Genomic DNA, 22323 nt, shown 5'->3' with positions numbered 1-22323 from the left:
TACAAAGCATAACCTGAGTTAGTCTAGGGCAATGGCTAGAATGCTGAGCTAAGGATCAGGAAGTCCCTGGTTCAAATCTCATCGCTGCAATGAAGTTACTAGGTAGCCTTAAGCAATCCACAGAGCTCCTCTGCCCCCTGCCATATGCACCATGGGAATTGCACTGCCCTACTTTACAACTTTGAAAGGCAGGGGTCCACAGACTTGGACTACAGCTCCCATCATCCACAGACACAACGGCCTTTGTCCTGCTGTTAATTTTTTTATTTATATTTTATATACACACACACACACACACACACACACAGTAAATGTTCTAGATACTGGAACATAGGAAGCTGTCATATACTGAGTCAGACCATTGGTCTATCTAGCTCAGTATTGTCTTCACACACTGGCAGCAGCTTCTCCAAGGTTGCAGGCAGGAGTCTCTCTCAGCCCTATCTTGGAGATGTTGCCAGGGAGGAAACTTGGAACCTTCTGGTGCTCCTCCCAGAGTGGCTTCATCCCCTGAGGGGAATACCTTACAGTGCTCACACATCAAGTCTCCCATTCATACGCCACCAGGGTAGACCCTGCTTAGCTAAGGGAACAGGGCATGCTTGCTATCACCAGACCAGCTCTCCACACTGATCATAGTAACACCTGGACCTGACCTAAGGACTCCATCCAGCTCATTCCATTCTCCAGCAACTCATCCGCAAACTAACTATTTAGCAAGTAGCGGTCTGTAAAAAAGCAGTACTGTCCTTTTGAGGGGACTGGCAATGCAGAACACATTAGGGGCATTCACAGAAAGAAAACCTGTCTGAATTTATTCTTAAAATTGAAGTCCTATATCAGGTAGCAGCAATACAGGAAGATGCTGAAAGGCATCATCTCATACTGTGCAGGAAGAGACAATGGTAACTCCCCCTGAATTCTACCAAATAAAACCACATGGCTATGTGGTCTCTAGGAGATGACACCGACTCGACGGCACACCTTCTCCTTTAAAGTGTCACTCTGTTCAGTTTGGCCTCTTATCCCCTAAGCTATTTAATTATTTAGCCTGCAAGCAGGAATACTAGCATTTGGCAAAACAGTTGTAAGCTGTTCTCAGCCCATGGGATAGGACATACTACAAGATAGGGGCAAGATGAACTTGCACAGGAAGAGAGACATGTTCCGTCACAGAGGTTGCCTTCACACATAACTGGAGGTGAAGAGGCCTCCAGTTTCAATTTCTGTATATCCAAATGCGGGCAATCTCAGTTTCGCCTGAATGCCCATATGGAGCTGCCGAGGTGGAAACATTAACACATACTTTGTTTAACTGCCGTTTCTATGATATTGCCCGTTCCATTCAGATCACCCCCTATCAAAAAGAAACATTTGGATTGGTCTGAGGAACATTTGATTGTTTATTTTTTAGGAGATAGGCATGAAGAGGTTACTCATAGGATTGCTTGCTTTTGTCTGGAGGCATGTAAAATAAGGTGTCTGCAAACTGGTTTTTAAATTTTTACTTATGTTATTGTATTGTACTGTATTGCTCTTTGCTGTAGTGTTTATTTGGTCATTGACTGTAAATAAATGAGTTCAGTTCAGTTTCGCCTGAAAATGGACCCGTGGTTTCCTTCCCCAGACTCCAATTTGTACCTTCAGTTTGTAGTGAGTTTTGCTGCCTGTACCTCTGGTTCTGCGGTGCCAGCGTTACATCCGAACTCAACACCACAGTCTTATTGTCCGGCAACCGCAGTTAAAAGAGGAAACTCCTCCCTCGCTCTGGCTGCTATTGGCTTCCGAGGCTGTCCTTCAATCAAGAAGAAAGCCCAAGAAGCCTGTTCACCCTCCTCTCTGCAGCCTCACTAACTGCAGAGAGGGAGTTCTTCATGTCGTTCAAATTCAGACAAGGTGGGGTGAGCACAGAACCATGGGTCTATTGGACCCGCCATTCTGCATTACATGTGAATGTAGCCTATGTCTGCTTAGGGCAGGCACAACAAATCCCAGGCACCAGGGAGCCATGGTGCTTCGACTAGGATATTCAGAGGTAATTTATCTGTCCCAGGCTGGGTTTCTGTTCTAAGTATGTTACTTGCAAAGGGGATAAACAGAAGACTATTTATCCTCCCCTTCCACAGTGTCCATCATTAAGTCTGGTAGCTTCATCAAGCATTTATTGTCCGGCTCCTAGATACAAATAATATTCATCAAGGCCTGCCTTAGGGGACAGTTTGCTCAATAAGAATGTGGCACCATCCTTGGTACTTTTTGGAATCAAGTTGTATACAAGCTAAACATCTGTAGATGGGTGGGAGTGTGTCTAATATTACCTAGGAGGGCTTGGGAGTAGAACCAATGCAACTGAATAGTTAGCATTTGCCTCAGAAAAATCAACTTCTGACAGTTATTCTTGGCGATTCGGAGTGTGGTTGCTGGGTTTGACTAGAGTACCACCCACCCTGTTTCAGCAAAACCCAGTAGCCAGTTTTATTTGCTTTTAAATAAAAGGAAGCATTATTATAAACGTTTAGGATTAGAGGTTGAAACACTCACAGTTTAAATGGGATTTTCAGGAAAAAGCAGCATCTGTATCCAGTGGCTTTAAAACGAGTATTTTTTTCAGGGTTATTTGGGGGTGTATCCCACCCCACACTCTTCTCCCAAATTCATAATAGTCGAAAATTACTCTTCATCTCAATTTGAAGTCAGCAAAGCCTCAAAAAGATAATGTCCAAAGTATGGATGATAGGAAATATTTGCTCCCCTCAACAGAACATTCTGGAAATTTATATTTTGTCCTCTATGACCTGCGAATTGGCTAAACGTATCAGTTTAGAAAAAGCCACACTTGGGTCTCCAGGTGTTGATGGACTACAACTCCCAATGTGGAAGTTGTAGTCCAACATCTGGGAAGCCCTTGACTTAAGGTACTGTACCCACAACTAGTGGCCAGGTTACAGAAGTTAGAAAGAGGGAAAAACCAAGTTATCCCCAGGTTAGGTTCCTGGAACTAACTTGGCCCATCAATACTCTCCCTCTACTGAACAGTGTGTGAGGTGAAGTAGATCCTGGGCTTCTCATCTAAGACAACTGGCTTGGGGCCAGTCCAGACAAACTCTCAGTTCCAGTCCTAAAAAGAACAAGTTATTTTGACTGAGCTCAAGAAGTAGTGTTGGGAAGTGCTGGCCAGACCACTAGAGATCTCTTGTAGTCCTGCTTGTATTAGTGGACCAGGCATACCAATTCTATTCCCTACATAGCATTTGTAAACCAGCCCCGGTTCTGAACACACAGCCACAAGTTTATAGATGTATGCTTCACATAGCATGAAGCAACACCCCGATTCCAGCCACCCAGCAAGCTGCCTGCCAAAGGTTTTTCTGCAAACACTTCAAAGACTTCAGTCTACAGTCCCAACTTCTGTGTGGGTCCACAGCTGGATTTAAAGGGCACACAGAGCCAATACTCTATGAAAGGGCTGGACAACTTCAGCCCTCTGCTGTTCCGCAAGGATCCACAAATGTAGGCGTCGCTCACAACTTATTTATTTATTTATTTATTATTTGACAAATTTCTAGACCGCCCAAAATGTCTCTGGGTGGTTCACAATAAAAACAGAATCAAAAACAAAATTTAAACGTTTAAAAATGGTTTAAAACTTAAAACAATTTGAAAGTATTAAAACTGTAAATCTAATTAAAAGCCTGGGTGAACAAATATGTCTTAGTAGACGAACACTAGCCGGCTATCATGTGTGGCCACTACCAGATCTTTTCTGGCACACAGGCAGAGGGCTCTAGAGAAGTGGATCTGTTCTGTCATTTGCACTGGGAGATGAAGAGTAACCGTGGGAACCCTCTCCTCCTGCTCAGAAAAGCGTTTCTTACCTGGCAGTGGGAATGAGACCTCTGAGGAGATCTGTGTAGTACTTGGTGCCCTGCTCACCAGAACGCTGGGGGCACTTGCCCCTGGCCAGTGGAACTGTAGATGCCTGGTATTCAGACACCATATGCCTCTAACCCATGTCATCTCCCTTTTTTGTCTATATAGAGAGTGGGAGGGGGTATTCCCACCCTGAAATTCCTGCACTTTGCAGAGGAGCACGTTCTACTGCTTTAAAAACAAATCACTCTAATTAGAACTAATGGAATCTATTTGCAGCTTTGCATGGTACTCTTCACGTGGTGTGAATTTGCTTTGCAGCGGACCGTCAGCACAAAATTTTACAAGGGGCGTTGCCTATACTTTGTGCGGCCACCTTGAACCAACATGGCGGACTGGCGAAACGTACCACATCGGAGTCCCCCTAGGACTTACGTGCTGTGAATTTGGTTTGTATCAAACTATAAACACAAAGGTTAGGAGGACACACACACACACTGTGAACTCATACCATATTTACCCGAATACAAGCCAACTCTGAATTTAAGATGACCCCCATTAAAAATAGAGATTGAATACAGGTTATACCTGAATATCTAAACTTCCCAGAGACGTAAGTTTTGGGTGGTATAAAAATATGTTAAAATAAATAAATAAATAAATAAAATTAACTCGACAGGAAGATGACGACCCACCCCCATTTTCTAAGCCGGGGGGGGGGAGTCTAGTCTTGGGTTCAGGTAAATACAGTAAGTCTTCTCTTTGGAAGAAGCTACCAATACTATTGAGGAAAAAAGGATTGTGCAAAGCCTGAAACCCTTTTAGCAGTACCACCAGCTGCCATTATTTATTTATTCATTTATTCGATTTCTATACCACCCTTCAAAAAATGGCTCAAGGCGGTTTACACAGAGAAACAACAAATAAATAAGATTTATTTAAAAATCTTACCTCCTTGCAACCCCAGTCAACGACGTACCAGAAGCAGCCAGTGCGCATGTGTGAGATGCGTGTGCACACTGGCCACTTCTGGTACTATGCTGATCGGAGCTGCAAGGAGGTATACAGCAGCCCCATGCTAGCGTTTTTGGTGACAGTGCCGGTGGGGGGTGGGCACCCTCCCTGCTCCTTAAAATGGAACACCACCACCCCCCCGGTGCCTCCTGGGCGTGCATGAACCTGTTAGTGCACATCCCTAGAAAGCAAGTGGCAGAGATCCAGGACAAAAAGTACTTGATAAATACAGGTTTGTTGAACTTGTAGCCTGCAGTGATAGTCACTAGCTTCAACGGCTTGAACTGGGTTTGAGACTTATTGATAAAGGATGGGTCTATTCCAGGGCTGTCCTTAAGGGAGGAGAGCTGGTCTTGTGGTAGCAAGCATGAATTGCCTCCTTTGCTAAGCAGGGTCTGCTCTGGTTTGCATTTGAATGGAAGACTGCATGTGAGCACTGTAAGATATGGGGCTGCTCTGGGGAGAGCATGCAAAAGGTTTCAACTTCCAAATTCCCTCCCTGGCATCTTCCAGGTAGGGCGGAGAGAGATTCCTGCCTGCGGCCTTGGAGAAGCCGCTGCCAGTCTGTGAAGACAATCCTGAGCTAGATAGACCAATGGTCTGACTCAGTAGATGGCAGCTTCCTATGTTCCTAAGTGGGTGGGGGTTAGGGCAATGGGAGGGGTGCAGGGCCCCAGAGAGAAGTGGTAGCGGCCGCACCCCAGCAGCAGGGAATGCTCCTTGTGAGCCACTATGTCAGACCTTGCGCAATGAAGGGGAATTAAGCCTTATTACAACCAGCAAATGACTTGAATGTTCCAAGGAGACCTAGTGGAGCTGCATCAGTGTTGGATTTAGAGGCAGTCCCCTCAAATGCAAATATGAAAAGTCCAGTTATCTGGAAGGCGCCTTCCCTAGCAGGAAGGAAAAAGCATCATTTACATTCCAAAAGTCACTTTCGCCACCAGACGGATTAAAGGCAACGGGGAGGGGGGAGAGGGAGGGAGCGCAAGGCAACACTGGAGCCTTTGAATAGCCTCCAAACCCAAATGTTTTTCTTCCCCCACAGATTACTGGCAAGTGTTCCTGGTTCCAGCCCACTAATGTGTGCAGATAGAGTTTCGGAGAAATGCAACATTTTTTATTTTATTTCCCCCCACACAATGGTACCTTAGAACAGAATCCAAACAAGAGAGCACCGCTGATGGTCTACAGTGTGTATGAATGAAGCTGTTGCGATTGACACACTCTCAAAAGCAATCAGGAGACAAGCAATTAAGGCATGTTAACTTTCAGCTCGTACACACAGCCAAGTTGCGGGGAGCGGGATATGTGACGCTTTTCCTGCAAGTGTAACAAAAGACTGGACATATTTCAGTCCCAGCCCTATTTAGAGATGTCCAGGATTGAACCTGGGATGTGCTTACCTCTGAGTTACAGCCCAGTCTAGATATCCCCATTGAGGAAATATCTTAATACCTTCCAGTTGAAGGTAGATGCAAACAGATCTAACCTGTAGATTTGCAAACTGAACTATAGTAGGCTGGGAAGAAAGAGACTGGTTAGATCCACGACACCCAACTCCATGAGCCCAAAACCCATAATTACGAGTTATGCTCTTCTTTCAGCTTTCCACTAACTTATCAGAAAGTCAAGGGTTCCCCAACCTTGGGATGCCAGATCTTGGACTGCAACTCCCATTATCCCCAACCACAATGACCACTGTGCAGGGGGATGATGGGAGCTGTAGTCCAACATTGGCGGTCTCAAGGTGGGGGAACCCTGCAATATGCTTTAGAACAAAGCTTTTATTGCCTCTGCCCAAGATGTGCATTCTGCAACATAGTTTGCGCCTGACCCAACGAAACTCAAAGGGCTTCTGATCTATAGCTTATCATGATCAAAGCTATCACCTCCCATTTGAAGTCCATCTGGAAACTTTACTTCCATGTGTGCAAATTCCTCCTCCAACCCCCCATCGAAGTCTCTACCAAAATTTAAACCAGGCCCCAATTTGTTCATTTCCAACGGATGCAGCTTCCCTCTCCAAAACTTATCTATCGTATCTTGGTGTCTTGCATTTCTAGGATTAGTTGAACACAGCTAGGAACGAAGACCTTAACCCTTGGGCGTTGGGAGCAAGCAAGGCTCGGTAGCAGAATACAACAGAGAAAACCATTCCACATAATAGTGAGCCAAAGCTTCATCTAATCCCTCTATTTGAGGGAGGTGAGGTGCCATTTTACTACCATTGGGGATGGGGGGGGAGCACAAATGGAAGAAAAGAGGGTCTTCATCCCCAGTGGTGCTCTCTCAGTAGTCACCATTCTTCAAGCCAGGATGGGGGCAGCCCAGAGCCTCAGGTAAGGCATAAAATGCTGTCTTGGCCCACACCACCCTTACAAGGTGTGCCACTCTGAGGCTTCCTGGCCCCGGGGCAAGTCCAGTCTTTTCATAGCCCCCTTCCCTCACAGGTGGGTATGGGGAGATCAAGCTTCACTGATGTAGGCACCACCCCACCTACCTTTCCCTCGCAACTTCCTCTCCCTCCATCACTCACTTCTCTTCCGCCCCGCTGGGGCTCACAATCTGCCAGCCACCACTGCTGCTGCCCAGATGTGAGAATTAAAACGTGCACACAGTCCCAGCCTGCCCCCTTACACTTAGGTCATGTTGTATATGCACTAGGCCTTTTGCTCCAAGGAAGAGCAGGGGTAATATTTACCCCTAGGAAATTGGAGCAGAGTGCAAGCGCGTGCAACCACACGCACCCACACCTCATCGCTACTTTAAACCATGGATAAAACCAGAAATGCCCAGTGTTTAAATATCCCAGGGCAAGGTCTGAAGGTACACGATACAGCCACCTTTCTGAAGCTAAGCTGGTCTCGCCAACACCCTGTAAGGGTGGCTGCTTAGGAACTCCAGGCATACCACCTAAGTCCCATGACAGAAGACAGATAGGATACCAGTTAATTAAAATATTATTTCCCACTTGGAGATTTAGAATGAAGCACAGAGGGACATATACATTTATATAGGACAAGGGGAGATGACCTACAGAAAGTGAGGAGGTTTCTGGTGAGCACACACTCCCGGCACCAGCTGGCTGCCCCTTTCTGTGTAGTACAATCCAGAATTGCCGGGTGGACAGTGTTGGGTTCCCTACATTGCCAGATATTCTTCACCCAACTTTAACTCTTGGTTAAAGATGTTGGGCAAGTGTCGGGTGGGCAGGAGAGGGAAGCTACATACGTTCTGCAGGTCATCCGAGTTAAAAATTGGTTCTCATCTATCCTTCATCTAAGGAGGAGAGCTGGTCTTGTGGTAACAAGCATGAATTGTCCCCTTTGCCAAGGAGGGTCCATCTTGGTTTGTATTTGGATGGGTGAATACACGCGAACACTGAATACATGGCTGAATGTATTGGATGGGTGTATACATGCAAGCACTGTAAGATATTCCCTTAAGGAATAGGGCCATAGCTCAGTGAAAGAGCCGAAGAGATCTGCCTTGCATGCAAAAGATACCAGATTCAATCCCTGGCAGCATCTCTAGGTAGGGCTGAGAAAAACTCCTGCCTGAAATGTTGGAGAGCTGCTACCAGTTAGTGCAGACAATACTGAGTTAGATGGACCAATGGTCAGACTTGGTAGAAGGCAGCTTCCTATATTCCTAGCTCAGTATCATCTACTCCAGTTGACAGCAGCAACTCCCCAAGGATTTGGACAGGGATCCCATTCCTAGCCTTTGAGATCCAGTGATAGACATTGGGATTGAACCCAAGATTTTCTGCATGGAAAGCATGTGCTCTGCCCTGAGCTATGGACCTTTTCAGGCTATAAGAATATTTTGGTTGGATAGTAGTTTAGACTACAGGACATGGTTGGATCTGCAGTCAAGGAAACATCTGCTTGGAAAAAGCAATAGCCTGATAATGAAAGGAAGAGAGATTATATAAAATCATCGTAAATTAACATTTCTGAATGCACTTTGACAAGAGCTTGAGGAACCGAGGCACTGTCAAAAGGTTTGTTTTGGATAGGAACCACAGAAGCAGATTTATCTTAACTGAAAAGCTCATTCTCAATTTAGGTGTGCTGTAAATTTGTCATTCTGGCATCTGATAAGTGCAAAGATAGGTAATAGTTTTCCCTCCATAGTTATACTTAAGAACCCATTAATATGTTGAAAGAAAGTTGGATAAATCAATCCTTTGCCTAAAAAAGTATGCCACGCATACACAGGGGGACCAAAAGATACCAAGAAGAACCTATTAATGGGATAATTATTTTCTAGTTCTAACCAGAGTTGTAGGATTTATTTATGTATTTTAAAAAATTATACGCTGCCCCTCCAGTACAATACTGCTCAAGGCATATCACAACAGTAAAAGTAATACAAAGTTTGACACAACAGCATAGGATAAAATAAATTAAAACAAACTCAATTAAAAACAAATTAAAAAAAATTAAAGTCCATCAATTTATCATTAAAATATTTTGAAAGCCTCTCTAAGCAGATGAGTTTTGAGATCTTAAAAAAAAACAAAAACCCTAAGGAAGGGAGCATGGCGAAGTTCTTCTGGGAGGGCATTCCATAGCCGAGGGGCCACAACTGAGAAGACCCTGTCTCTTGTCCCCGCCAACCCATATCCATGTGGTAGGTCTCAGACTTCCAAGCAGCCTGTCCACCTCCTTGGCAACACAATCTGAAAGGTATCCAATCTAATAAGGACCAGATGGTACATCGACAACATTCAGTTCTGCCCTGCAAACATCTCAAAATCCTTGTTCCATCTAGTTGGAAATGCCTGCAGATAGTTTATTTATTTTATTTCTATACCGCCCTTCCAAAAATGGTTCAGAGTGGTTTACACAGAAAAATAATAAATAAGAAGATAGTGGATGAACTGCCTTCCTGCAAATCCAGCAAGAAAAGGCTGCCCAGGTTGCATGGTAAATACGGTTAGGTGAAGGTTGCCTGGACGCAAGAATAGTATTCTGTACAGCCTTTGAGTACCTCTTCTTGGCTAAGATGGAGCTTTCAATTTCCAGGCGCAGAGTCGGAGCCACTGAGGATCTGGATGGAGGGGCGGCCCTTGTGAGAGTAGATCTGGCCGCAGAGGGAGCTGCCATGGTTGATTGACCGAGAGATTCTGAAGATCCGGAAACCAAGGCCCTCAAGGCCAATGGGGTGTGATCAGAATGACCTCTGCGCGTTCTCTGCGTAGCTTTTGGCAATAATCGCTGTCGGAAGAAAAGCATACAGGAGGCCCAGGGGCCATGGGTCCGCCAGAGCATCTGTTGCCTCCGCCTGGAGGGTGGGGAGGAACCTGGTGAAGAATCTGGGAAGGAGGTGATTCTGGGGAGATGCAAAAAGGTTCATGACAGAGAGGGGGGGCCAAAGGTGCCTTGTAATCTGTTGATGGGTGTAATGACCATTTGGCCAGATCTATACTTTGGTGACTGAGCCCGTTGGCTTGCAAATTGGCCATGCCCTGTAGATGTTCTGCCATGATGGACGCAAGGTGAAGTTCTGCCCAATGAAAGAGCTTGTCCAACTCCATCATCAGCATGGATATGATCTGGTGCCGGCCTGCCGATTCATGTGTGATTTGGTTGTCACCTTTTTGGTGCACACCAAAACGTGAGCCTTCCAAACTAGGGGGAGGAATTGAATTAGGGCCAGTTGAACCACACAAAGCTCAAGCCAATTTATGGTGTGTGTGTGTGTGTGTCACCTCCCTCGTATTGGCTCAGGCAGTGTGCTGCCCAACCCAGCAGGCTGGCGTTAGTAGTGACGATGATCCGTTCTGGAGGAGCCAGAGGGAGCCCTAGATCCAGGGCTTGCGATAGCCACCAATGGAAAGACAGTTGCACAGTTTGGGTGAGAGGGTTCTCCTTGTGTGTAGGCTTGAGCCCAAAACGTTTTGAGGGCCATTATACAGGCTCTGAAATGTTTCAGCTCGGGGAGGGGTGTTTCAGCACCAGCTGTACTTTAAGGGTGGGGGAGGCTTAAAAATAATGGAATGCTGGCGGGGGGAATGCAGTGGGAGGGGTGAGTACACCCTACCCCGCCCTTAAAGTACCACCCCCGCTGGCACCGAATAACATTTGTGCACATCCCTACTTTTGTGCACAAGCCATGATGTCCTCTTGGAAGGGAAGCAGGAGCCATTGAAGGGGACGAGAGTGCCAGAGAATCCAGGATGTGCATTCTAGACAGGCGATCATGGAGCCTAGTAGTTGAGCCAACAGCATTAGGTCTGCAGACTTGTACTGGATGAGTGGGCAAATTAACAGTGAGATCTTCTCCTTCTGATCTTGTGGTAAGGAAACCAGCCTGCACGCTGTATCAAAGCATGCCCCAAGATGATGTAACTGTTGGTAAGGCAAGAGCTGACTTTTCTGATAGTTTATCAGGAACCCATGATCCCCAAGAGTCCTCAGAGTAAATTGAAGGGCCTATTGGCCCTAATGGAGGGAAGAAGCTCAAACCAGAAGATCGTCCAAGTACGGGTGCATCTGGACTCCCAGTGTTCTCAGGTGCTCTGTTGGTGCAATCATGATTTTTGTGAACAGTCTCAGTGTGGAGGAGAGGTTGAAAGGAAGGGCCCAATACTGGTAGTGGGACCCGTTGTAACAAAGACAAAGGTACCTGCGGTGAAGGGGAAGGATGGGAATATGTAAGTATGCTTCGGATAGGTCTATCGACACCAGGACGTCCCCTTGGGCTATTGGCTCCTTGATTGTATGGAGAGACTCCATTCAAAACTTTCTTTTCTTGATGAAGTGGTTGAGGTGCCTTAGGTTGAGGACTGCCCTCCATCCTTTTTGGGGACTAAAAATAAAAGAGGGAAAACACTGAGCCATAACTCAGTCAATGGTACAGGTTCAATTGCTATGATCAGAAGGTGGTGATAGAATGGCCTCTTCCATCTGATGATGTTTGGTCAGATTCCTGTGTAAGGAAGTCGGGATAACATGATCATGAGGGAAGAAAGGAAGTCCAGAGAATAACCACTGGCTATGGTAGCAAGAACCCAATGGTCTTATGTAGTGGCCTCCCACTGAGGAGGGAGGTGGAGAAGCCTGCCCCTTACTGGTGGGTAGTCATTGCTTACACTGGTCACCGAGGAGAACTGGTGGTTCCTGCGCCCCCTGCAAGTTCCACCTCCCCATTGTTGCCACTGTTTATGCCAGTTTATGCCAGTTGCCACTGTATGGGTCTACAGGTGGCAGAACAGTTACCTCTGAGCTGATGGAAGGAGGATCTGGGAAAGTTCTGAAAGGAGCAAAAAGGCTGGTAGGTAGGGCAGAAGTACTTATGAAAATCTCCCCGAGGTGTAGGTAGGGCCTTTTTCTTTAGTTTCCAATAAGATAGTATTAAGGACTTCTCCAAAAAAGCTGGAACCGGAAAAGGGGGAAGCAGCCAGGTTGATTCTAGATTTAGAATCCACGTCCCAATGTTTCAGCCACTAAAATCTGTGGACAGCCACCCCAGCAGCCATAGATTGCTGAACAGATTGGAAATGCAAGAGGTTAAGCAACTTTAACCAACACGACTTTCTTCCATGTGTGAATCTTTCCTAGTGCATATCCACCCACGAAGGGGAATATCTACATGCTCACATGTAGTCTCCCCTTTGAATGCAAACTAGGGCAGTCCTTGCTTTGCAAAAGGGGACAATTCATGTTTGCTACCACAAGACCAGTTCCTTTGAGAGACATTCACAAACAGTCAATCCAAACCTGGATACACTTCCCACTTATTTACACACACTGGCCAGAAAGGGTGGTTATCAGTGACACACAGCAGTCCAAAAGAGGGGACACATATCAGCATATTAGAACACATTCCCCTGGAGAAAGAACACACAGTTTGCTACTTTTATCAAGTTCATTAGACAGGCATCCCAGCTTTTATTTAAAATTGAAAAAGGCAAGCCTCCACTCTGATCTTGTGTGTCCAGCTACACAAAAGAAGGCTGGATGCCCTTCCTTACTTCTCCCAGATGGAACATCAGCTGAGTGCCTTTTTTGAAGTTCAGCAATGTGATCTAGATTCACAGCCACATGCCAATTGCATCTGGCCGGGCCTTCCCCCACACCCCTGTGCCCAGTTACATAAGCAGCGTGACAACATCAGAAGATCAGATGCTGTCTCAACTGATTAAGCAAACTTCAGACAAGAATGGGCTGAAAGGTAAATACGCCCTTTGGAAGCTCCAGAGGAAAAAAAGTTTTAAAAAATGCAGACAGTAAATTATCTCAAGTCTTTCAAGGACTTAACTAAACCAAACCTGATCTAGCAAGTCAGCAGTGGTGAGCAAAGGTGATGTTTTTGTATGTTGTTTGACCAGCTCTTTATACATGCTTAACCCATGTGCATTTTTTCAGGTCTGCTCTGAGTCTAGAGAATGTTTAAAAAGCTATTTTTACCAGGCCCTACGGAATTTTGTCAACATTAGCTGCAAATCGTACTTTGCAACATTATTAGGATTTTCTGCCATGAACTCAATTGTCTCCAAGCTTGTTGTACAGGCTCCCAACTGATATTATGGAAATTGTATCTCTTTCTTCTAGGCCAGGCACAAAGTTGTTATTTTTTGGCATGTTCATCTGAAAGTTCCAAAGATTGTTTTGGAAACTTAAACCCAGGTGAGAGGATTTCAAAGTCAATTTTTAGACTGCTGGCCTGTGTGTGTGTGTGTGTGTGTGTGTGTGTGTGTGTGTGTGTGTGTTTGTGTGTGTGTGTGTGATCAAAAAGCAAGAAAACTCCAGCAGCACAACAGCCCCAGGCAAGAGCTAAGTTTCCCCAAGAGATTCAGCAGTTTCATCATCAATTGCACTGGTAAGGCTTCATTTCAATCAAGGGCTCAAGCCACCCAAGTAAGGCAGATTCCTGTGTACCTTATAGCAAGTCAGACCATTGGTACGGCTCAGTATTGTCTACACTGACTGGCAGCAGCTCGCCAAAGCTTCAGGGAAGAGTTCTCCCCAGCCTTACCTGGAGATGCCATTGGGGAGTGAACCTGGGAGCTTCTGTATGCTCCCAGGTTCAAACAGATATGCAAACAGATGCTCTACCACTGAGCTATGGCCCTATCCCCTAAGGGGATGGGGACTATCTATCTTACAGTAGACTTCATATGCAGTCACTCATCCTAAAGCAAACCAAGGGGGACCCTGCTTGGCAAAGGGGACAACTCCCCTTTGTAAATAATGTAAATAACAACAACAACAACAACTCATGCTTGCTATTGCAAGACCAGCTCTCCATCCCTCATCAGACAACTGGCATGGTAGCTTTCCATTCTAATTGGGTCCCTCCTGAACGGTAATGCACACAGAATGGAAATGTTGGGGGGTAGGACGCAGAGCAGGGGACACACATCAGTTTGCCCAAATAGTGCCTTAGTTACAAACATTACTGGATCAGCATGGGATCCAGCCACTGGAAAGCAGTCCTCATGCCACTCTAGTATGCATGTAAGTATGGTTCTTTGGAAGGTCCCTTCATACAAAGAAGCAATTTCAGAGCAATTTCTTTGTACAAGTGTTACAGAAGTTGGCCATTCCAAGAATATTTTTGTCTGGAGTGCATGTCTATTTGCACTTGAGGAAGGGGAATCAAAGAAATAGAGAAAAAACTCTAAAATACCACCACTCCACATGATCCAATCACGCAGTCAAGAGTCTTGTGGCTCGTAAAAGACTGATTGGCACACAAGCCGTCATGGGACACCAGATCCCATGCACTTCACATGCACAAAGGGTTACCCTCCGTTCCATAACACATCATGCATTAGATCAAGTGGATTATAAACCGCCCAGAAATGCAGGGTTTGGGTGGTATAGAAATGTGTTATATAATAAATAAAAATAAATAAATTATTCCTGTATGTGAAAGCTTGTGCTCCAAGCTTGTTAGTCTTTCAGCTTTACATTTGTAAATGTAAATCTGAAACTATTGCTATGGACTCTGTAGAACAGGTTGCACAAAAAGGATAGAAGCTGGAAAGATGAAGAATTTGCTTCCTACCACCTGTGGAGCTGTTTAAAAAATGGAAAACATCCAGGCAAAAGTTCAAGATGTCAGAGGTGGAGTTCCTACACCCCACCTGGCAATCTGCCCCACTCTCCTCCTTTGCGGCTTCTAGGGATTCTCTTAATGCCACCCCACAGACAATGGCTTATGCTTATACCACCAAGGGTCACATTTTGTGTTCTGAATATCTGAGCGGGAGCAGAGTCTCTTGTTTCTGAAGGACAGAAGTTCATGGGCTTGGAAGAATCATTTCTGGCTTTCAGCCTTCTATTTTGGAAACTGACTAGGAGAATGGCATTATGGTTTCCATCCACTGCAGCTTCCTCTGAAGCATTCCAAGTACTTCCAAAGCTTAGCACAACAGAGATAAGACTCCTCCCTAACCCTCAATAGCAAGTGGTGGCACCAATGAGAAGTAACGATTCTGGCTAACCATCCTCGTAAGTCAAGTTTATGGACTCCAATCACACCATTGGCTAAAAGAAAAGAGGGACATGTGCCGAGTGTGAATCGCTGCTCACCCCCAATCTTAAGAAATGAGGGGAAATAATTTTGCAAATATATCAATCTCTTAGGCGCCATTCAGACATTTTCCTCCCCAAACTACTCACAGTGACAGCTCCGGAAGTGGGGCGGTAGTTGCACCCCAGAGTGTTATGAACGGTCTATAACATATCAGAACCAGAGGTACCAACTCAGAAGTATGTGAAATATAGGCCTGTGTCTGATTTCATTTTATATTAAGAAATGAATTAACTCCTGAACTCAAGGTGAACTGGCATACTAGATCTCAAACTGCTCTGTGGAGCAGGAGGCCATCCAGCATTGTATTGTAAAAATTGGTGCTCAAGAAAACACAAAAGCCAGGCCTGAATGCTGAATGCTACTCATATGCTAAAAATATGACTCAGACTGCTCTTCTGTTGCAAGAAACCTATGTGAATTGTTGTCAATGATGGCTCTGCTATGCCCAAGGGGGGTATCTCAATTGCTCTCTATAGAGGTTCAACAGAGATCCACCTGTGGACTTTAAATCTTACCTCACTGATGCTACAAATGTATTGAACGTCTCACACACCTTTTTATGTTACTTTAAATATTCTCTTGTTATAATTACACACTAGATAGAGGTACACAAGAAATAATGCAATTGCTGTCTCACAACTAATTTTCTCACTAACTCTTGACTTTTAACACCTTTTTGGGGTCAGACTGGCAAGATGTAATTTGCAGCATCTTAGATGCAGATTTGCTGTGGGCAATGTCCCCCCTCCCTTCTGAGCACACAGTTTATAGAAGATGGGGTTGAGATCTCTCTGGACTGGCCAATATCCTGAATAATTAAAAAAGACATTGTCCAGAAGGTAGCAGCGAGTTGTCACCTTTTGGGAGGACCCAGGAAAAGATGAGATTTGAATAGATTCTATTCAAAGATCAAAGAAAAATACACTATAAAAAAGTGAGGCCAATAGACAGAGAATCAGCAGACTTATGCCTTCGGGCAATCTTGCTCACACAAAGATCCCAGAGTTTGCTGCTAAACCGCGAGGCAAAAAGCAGGAACTCTGCCCATGCACAGAGGCTGTCTGTGATGACTTCTACTGCACAGTGAGAAGTCAAGACTCCCCAGCCATGGTGCTCCGGCTCTCAGCCATGATCTGAAGCAACTGCAACAACTCCTGTCTCCAGCCAAGCGCCTCACTCCTTCAGCCGACGAGAAGTCTCTGGTCCTGGGTAAATATGCTGCTCCTACAAGCCTGGAATCCCCCCATCCCTTCCCCTTTTCCTGCTCCCTTCTCCTCCCCCCCCCTTTTCCTCTACTAATCTCCCCAAACCATGCCAGCCCTCAGCCTTCCTCCCCCCCACCCGCTTTTCTGCCTGTATCTGAATTGTATTAGGCTCTAGGAAGATTTAATTGCGCACACATATGGTAGTTAGGCACACGGGTTGAATATTGGTGCTGGTTAGGAAATACTGTTGCTGATATTGATAGAGTGCTCTGCTTTCTGCTTTGCTAGATTATGTTGTTAGTCTTTTATACTCAATAAAGCCCATTGAATCTTTGAGGATTGGTTTGATCTCCTTTCTTCCATGCGCCCAGATCACACATGGTCACTAATATAAAAGAACTTGGTCCAGACCTATTTTGTATACTAGCTAATGAGCATATTTAAGTATATAAATCAGGCCTGGTCTGTAACAAGAGCTGTCATTCACCCCTCTCTCCAGCAGCTCAACATAAGAACAGCCCTGCTGGATCAGGCCCAAGGAAGCCCATCTAGTCCAGCATCCTGTTTCTCACAGTGGCCCACCAGATGCCGCTGGAAGCCTACAGCAGGAGTTGAGGGCATGCCCTCTCTCCTGCTGTTGCTCCCCTGCAACTGGTACTCTGAAGCATCCTGCCTTTGAGGCTGGAGGTGGCCTATAGCCCTCCGACTAGCAGCCGTTGATAGACCGCTCATAGCTACAATGGCAGTTATCTATAGAGGGGCACAATGCAACCAACCGCGAGAGAAGGCGCTTCTACAATCGGCAGTCTGGGGTGATTCCAGGCTGCTGTAACTGTTGAGTGGTTTGAGGAGGAAAGCGTTTGAATGGGCCTTTAGTGTTCTGCACATGAATTTCAAGGGTGGACTCTTCTTAGCAGGATACTTTAACCAGCCCGTTACCAAATCTCTAGCTTCCAAACAATTATCCCCACCCCACAACCCCAGAACTGCAGGTCATCAGACTATAGACTAAAGTACCAGCAGTCTCTGAAGCAAGAGTTCCAAACACAGGGCAGAGCAAGCACACAACAGAGACATATAGAGCAAGCCAAAGCCCCAAGGCATGAGCACTGATGGGACTCTTGTATTGATTGATGGAAAATGCCCAGAGAAATCAGTTCATGTGGATAAACAGAGAGGCAAAATGGGCACCTGGGGCTACGAGAGTGACCTACCAGAAGCAATCTATGGAGCTATACAAAGTCAGAGAGGTCTCCCGTCAAAAGGAAATTTAGGCCATCTCCACAATATGTTAAGTCACTTGCTTGGGTTGCCTACAATACATTATCAGGCCTTTGTCTCCTTCCGAAATCCTTGTAATTACAAGCTCATCTCTTGGCTGATCTAGAGAACTGGGCTCTCTTTAGGTATGTCTGCTTGTGAGTTTGGTAGTCTGCCATTATTATTTTGCATTTATATCCCGCTCTTCCTCCAAGGAGCCCAGAGCAGTGTACTACATACTTAAGTTTCTCCTCACAACAACCCTGTGAAGTAGGCTAGGCTGAGAGAGAAGTGACTGGCCCAGAGTCACCCAGCTAGTATCATGGCTGAATGAGGATTTGAACTCGGGTCTCCCCGGTCCTAGTCCATCACTCTAGCCACTACACCACGCTGGCTCCCACGCTGGCTGCCATTGTAAATGTTCCTCATAAGAACAGTGCGTTGTTAACCAGCACGCTCTCATTATGGAACAACACTAAATACCCACACATTTCTAAACCTTCCCATTATAGCCGGGGCACCTTCCACAGAATTATTATTTAATCAAGCATCACAGGTTATTTGAAAACCTGATTTACAGAGGCAGAGTAAGGGAGAAGATAGGTGTGCAGTACAGGTGTTGTGCAGGTTTACTCAGAAGGAGATTCTGTTGGACTTACTAGGAATGATCTCACTCAGGCCATGCTAGATCACATACTTGCCCTCCAGACCAAGACCATAAGCCAAGCTATGATCTCTGCATGAGCCTGAGGCTCAAGCCTGCTCATTCTTGTAGCATCAAACTATGGTTAGGAACTGCATCTAAGCGGGAACCAAAAGGGGAGGAGATCTCTAGCTGCAAAGATAATTGATCGCCCAATGCATTTTGAATATTAAAGCACTTGGTCAGGGTGGCTAATTAAGAGTGATCCCAAAATGATCCGGAAGGCAATTCTGGTCTCTCCTTATAACTAGTATTGGAGCAGACAAGGAAGAGCGCTTTCTTAGACAATAAATGGTCTTCCCTGCAGCTTGAGGCCTCCTCCTTTGGTTTCTGTGTTTGGTATCGTCCATTCTTCTCTTGGAACAGCCATGACACCTTAGCGGTGAAGTGAGCCTGGCTTCTTCCCAGCTTTGCAACTAACACAGATGTACACAATACCAGCAAATTGACCACAGGTTCTGCTGTCAATGCTAATCCCAGCCCTCCTCCTGTGCACATCCCTCCCTGCTGCTATCCCACTCCATACCACTTTGCTCTTTATGGCTGCAGCAGTTGTCCACTTTTTACTAGGATGGAAAGGAACTTGGACAGAGAGTTCTCAATGGTAAATGAGCTTTGTACTATACTGTACAAGCAAGCCTCATTATACACAGTTACTCTATATCTGTGGTTTTGTGTGTCTCTAATTGACATCCGATTTCATTATCTGTTGATACTAAAGGGTTAAAACCCACGTATCCACGCTTCCTAGGGGGCCAGAAGTGACCACAGAGATAATTTCCAGCCGCCATTTTGTCAGGAGGAGCCATTTTGTGGCTCATTTCTTTCTTTTTTTTTTAAAGCATTTCCTCCATGATTCTTGGGGGGAGGGGAATTTGAGCCTGGGAGATACAGTCCTGGACAGAGCTGGACACCTGTGGAGCATGGAAGGGGACCTTTTGCCCTCTTTCCAGCTTCCAGGAACCTAACCCCTATATCCCATAGAATCAATGCCTTGATATCTGCTGTTTCAGCATTCCCTCTAAGGCAGGGTTTCTCAACGTGTGGGTCCCCAGATGTTATTGGACTTCAACTCCCATAATCCCCAGCCCCAGTAGCCTTTGGATGGGAATTATGGGAGTTGAAGTTCAATTACATCTGGGTGTTCCCCTCTAAGTGTTCCCCTCTAAGGCACGTGCACACGCTCACAAGTTTTTTGCTGTCTGCTCAGTGAATTTTAGATCCCACTCAGGTTGGATCAGGAAGGCCCCACTCTGAATGCACATGCGCGCACACTGCCTTGATACAGCCCAGAACAAAACGCATTCCGCACACCGATGCAAGAAAATTAGAGGGACCACTGGAGGCCACGGCTGAGCACGCCACGCTGCTCCGGCCACACCCATCCCCCTGCATCAGCATGGGGGGCCTCACTCGGGGGGGTGGCCACTGCTGCGTATAAACACGTGGCAGCCCCTTGACCTCTCCAGCTGGCAAGTGCTTTGACCAGGAGCTTTGCAAGGGAGAAAAAGGAAGCTCCTAGCAGATAAAGAAAGTGATTTGCCGGCTGGAAAGGACGATGGGCTGCCGTGTGTTCGTACCCAGTGCAGTGGAGGGGGGGGCAGAACAGAGTGCAGGGATGAGGGCTGCCCCTCCCTGCTCCATTAACCCTTTGTGCCTCCACACCCCTGTAGCCAGTAAACCTTGAAAATGCTCTTTTTTGCAGGGAGGAACCAGTGCGTTGAAAGGGATGTTTTTGCAACGAGTCTTTAAATAAAAGCCACACACTGAACTTGGCATGTGAAGCCGGCATCCAGCACTGGTTGCAGAGGCCAGGACATCTAGCCAAGCCACCTCGACACACTCCCCTGCACGCCACTTCTCTTTACTCTGTGGGACGGCGCTATCAGCCACCCAGCATCTATCAGCCACACCAGCTCCAAAGTAAGTGGCTCCGGGTCTGTCCAAAACGGCATACTGAGAGGCTGCAAATGTGCCAGAGTGATAGCATACGGGAGAGGACCCAGGTGTTTCCTTTTTGGCAGGCCCTGGTGCTCAGACAAGAGGACCGGCTGCTTCCCATGCAAGAGGAAACAAAACAGCCAAGAAGCACACAGTGTGGCTCGCCAAGTGGCGGAGGAGGGCAAGGTTGACAGACGTCAAGTTACGGCCCCATTTTGCTTCCGACTGAGCTTGGTCATTTCCAAACAGCTGGAACCCCAGAGCATGTCTGTGCTTGATTAATGCCAGGAAGACTCAGGAGCAGTTTCTTCACCAGGTCAAGCGAGTGGCTGTGATGCAACACACACACACACACCACACACACCACACAAACACACAAACACACAAACTTTATCCAGGCTGCAGCCACAGGAAGGGAAATCTCCCTCAGGGATACTCTGGGCTCCTTTCCTGCATTTTCCATTTTAACTACATGAACCTCTAGCAGGTTAATAAGAGCCATGAACACATCTCTGCCTCTTTAATCGTTTTGAAAGTCGCAGATGCAAGGAAAGGTGCATAATCCAGACTGCAACCACAGAGGGGAGAGAGCTGGTCTTGTGGTACCAAGCACTGACATTGCGAAGCAGCCTCCATTTTGATTTGCATTTGGAGAGGTGACTCCCTGTGAGTGCTGGCTGCTGTAAGATATTTCCCTTAGGGAACAGGACTGTAGTTCAGTGGTAGAGGGTCTGCGTTGTGCATGCAGACCATCCCGGTCTACTCCCCAGCAGCATCTCTAGGTAGGGCTGGGAAATTCTCCTGCCTAAAACCTTGCGAGAGTCAGTCCATACAGCCAATACTTGGGGTGTGGGAGGTTAACCTTTCCCCTCTCCATTTTTCTCAACCCAAATCAAAGCTGCTATTTGTCACAGTAGGGCGTAAAGGTCAAGTGTGCCATTGAGTCGGTGTCTTCCCGGTGCCCACAGAGCCCTGTGGTTGTCTTTGGTAGAATACAAGAGGGGTTGACCATTGCCTCCTCCCTCACAGCATGAGATGATGCCTTTCAGTGTCTTCCACTACTGCCCAATACAGGTGATTCGAACTGGCAACCTCTGGCTTGATAGACAAGTCATTTCCCCGCTGCGCCATTAGGTGGCTACAGTAGGACGTACACGTGAGCAATATGTGCACTGGGGATAAATAGTAGCTTGGAAGGAATATAACTTTCAATTGGTAAACAATGCTGGGTAAAGATTAAAAATCCATTCCCTGTCGTCCCGATGTGGAAACTCTCCACCTATTTGCAATTTTTATTTTTATTTTTGAAAAGGGGAGAAAGACACCAATGCATTCATGCCTGTCACTATCTCTCACTTGTCCCTTAGAGACAGACGGCAACATTCTATCCAGCAGCTGCATAACAAACTTGATCTTAGTCCCGTCTGGCAACTGTACTGAGAAGTGGCTAACCATGTATTTAAAAGTAGCTATTAAACACACCTGAGTGCTGCGTTTGACCCCTTTCCATTTTGATTTAACTCGGGGGTTCTCAAACTCAGGTCCCCAGATGTTGTGGGACTACATCTCCCATCATTCCCAGCCACAATGGCCAAAGGCTGCAAGTAGATTGTGTTGTGGTATCTGGACCGGGCAGCAGCTATATAGGACAGATGCTGAAAGGCATCATCTCATACTGTGCTGGAGATGGCAATGGTAAACCCCTCCTGGATTCTACCAAGACAACCACATGGTTCTGTGGTCACCAGGAGTTGACACCAACTTGACGGCATT

At 46.2% G+C, this 22323-nt stretch overlaps 1 protein-coding gene across 2 annotated transcripts in view; it reads right to left on the bottom strand.

Moving 5' to 3' along the window:
- The window catches only part of DAAM1 (dishevelled associated activator of morphogenesis 1), a 254671-nt gene that overhangs the window by 182569 nt on the left and 49779 nt on the right, over positions 1–22323 (bottom strand). The window lies entirely within an intron of this gene.

Source organism: Hemicordylus capensis, chromosome 1, assembly GCF_027244095.1.
Source record: "Hemicordylus capensis ecotype Gifberg chromosome 1, rHemCap1.1.pri, whole genome shotgun sequence".
In the NCBI taxonomy this organism is placed as follows: Eukaryota; Metazoa; Chordata; class Lepidosauria; order Squamata; family Cordylidae; genus Hemicordylus; species Hemicordylus capensis.
The sequence above is the reverse complement of the archived record's forward strand: the minus strand, read 5'-3'. Positions and strand labels throughout refer to the sequence as shown.